We start from the raw sequence: 2,691 nt of genomic DNA on the forward strand, positions 1-2,691 counted from the left end.
AATTTATTCTATTAGTAATAGAAAACTAATATAGTCTGCAAGAGTTAGATCATATTGAACCTATACTGGTTTACAAATCAATCATTTTTTTCTTATAGTTGTCCTCATTTCATTCTATTAATCCATATGATAATCTTGTCCAAAATGGGTATTAAGTTTTCCAATCAATATTTTGTGAAATTCACTTTACTACCTGGTAAAAATCAGAATATTTGCTCATCTTCAATTGCTGTTATCACTTTTTGTTGACCTGGGAATTCTTATAGTACTTCTAATAACAATTTGCCGATTCTATACATCCAGTTAAGCACACCAGGATCTAATTTGTTGAGACAAATAAATACGCTATAATTTAGATTCATTTTATAATCTATAAACTTAATTTAGATTGATTTCCAAACACCAATACTGCTTCAAGTTTTTATCAGGGTGAATATAATTCTTAAACAGGAAAAATTAACAAGCAAAATAAGAGCTGAGTCATTTGCTCCCACCATTTTTCACTGTCAGCATCACACCACTTGTAATGAACAATCAGCCTATTTTTTCTTGATATTTTTATTGTTCTAAATTTAGTCAATAATTTGATTTTCCTACTGTAGTCTTTTTCCATTACTTATTAGTCTTTTACATCCTTACAATGTTATTAGTTGTCTCTTCAGTTTTTTTTTTGATTTCTGGAAATACATGGCTTTTTACATTTTATTTCTCAATATTCTTTCAAATAGCAGGTTCTTTTACATCCATATTGGGTTCTTCCTATAACAGAATCATTCAAAATTTTATAGCCTTGGTTTCATTTTTAGAACTTCTCTCACTTTATTTGCTGAACTTGTTTTTCGCTACTGGAGACCCCTTTTTGTTATTCTCAAGAAGTAAATTTCAAATTCTCTTTTCTGGCTGTCCAAAACATAATATTATATGCATGACAGTTTTGTCCTTGTGTATTATCATTTATTAAACATCCTCCGTTATTAGAGCACATTGATTATTTAAATAAAATAAATTATACTAAATTTTGAAAAAGTGATAGGCAAAATATTTAGAGGAGAAATTTAGAAGACTGTAAGTTATTCATCCTGCATGCTAGAATTAAAAACATATTTTCATTAAAATTTCCAGTAGTATTCAAAATTTTCAGTTTTTGTTTATGTTTTTGTTCTTCCTGAATCTAAAAGAAAAACCAAAATACATTTTCGGTCATGAAGCTATTAATGTTATTTACTGTTGTGCACATTTACAGAGCTGTTTCTTAGTTCACCTTGTTAGGTATCTCATGAATATATAATGTTTGTTCTTCTTGCTATTGCTGCTATTCTTGATATTGCAAGAATTCACCCACTCCTGGGAATATTCTCAAAAGTTATAAAATTATTTTTAAGTGTTAAATTGTACAGCCTTGAAGATGAGTATTTATTTACATTTTTCTAAGAGGAACTAAAAAAAACAAACAAAAACAAACAAAAAAAACACCAGAATCTCAAAGTCACCAGGCAGTTTTTTCACATATATTTTTATTGCCACTAATGTTACAAAAACAAATATGAGATAAATTAGGAATATGACTATAGTCATATTTTTCAAAACTAATTTTATAATCATGTTGTAGTTATAACAGTAGATCATATTCATAGAAATACATATATATTTTTAAATTTTTTAATTATAGTTGACATACAATATTATGTTAGTTTCAGGTATACAACTTAGTAACTAGATATTTATATAACTTACAAAGCGATCATCCTGATAAGTCTAATACCCATCTGACACAATTTGTAGTTATTACAATATTATTGACTATATTCTTTCTGCTGTACTTTACATCCTAGAAATATTATATATTTTAAATTTATATCTATATTTATACTAATATAAAGATATTATATAAAATTGTGTTAGATTTCCTTGTCTCTCAAATTTCAGAGGCATCATTGCATATTTTGAAGATAAGAATCCACAAGGCTAGTAATATAACTATTAATTAAAAACATCATCTAATTCTCATTTGCATTCTTTCTTTGCAGTTACAGGAAATATTTAGCACATAGTCATTTCTGGTTTCCTCTTGAAGAAAACACTAAGCTTAACTCAATCGTTTTATATTCAGCTTATTTCCCCAAACATACCATGTTTTGGGTATTCCATGCCCTATATTTGGAAAGACAGCTGTTTCTTGCTAGAATAATTTACAAAACTATCCAATGCATGGGGCATTTCTATCTTTGTTAGAATGCTATATACATATATATTTATGAAATACTGTATCTGTTAAGGAAACAAATTTCTGCATAGCTATTTACTTCTGGCTTCTAAAGATGTGTCTATAGGCTGGTCAAGATGAGGGACAGATTTATGTTCTAGGAGAGTTGTGAGCTCTTCTATAGATTATGAACTTCTGGAGGTATGAGACATACATTATTATTTTTGTATTGTCAGATCAGTAAAAGGTTTGGCACAGCAAATATATGTTCCTTAAGTTAGCAAACGAGCTATTTGGTTTGGTTCTGATTTTCAACAGTCTTTTTAATGAGCTTTCTTAGGTGTTTGAATGTCCTTTGCACTCACCCCGCAAAATATTTTTCACTTCTCAAAACTGATGAGCCGTCGGTAATGCAAAATTATTTCAGTTTCGAATTACAGCTAAAGCTCAAGATGCAAATTTAAATAAAATGATTTAATATGTAACCA

This window comes from Hipposideros armiger, unplaced genomic scaffold (genome assembly GCF_001890085.2).
Source record: "Hipposideros armiger isolate ML-2016 unplaced genomic scaffold, ASM189008v1 scaffold_564, whole genome shotgun sequence".
Taxonomy (NCBI): domain Eukaryota; kingdom Metazoa; phylum Chordata; class Mammalia; order Chiroptera; family Hipposideridae; genus Hipposideros; species Hipposideros armiger.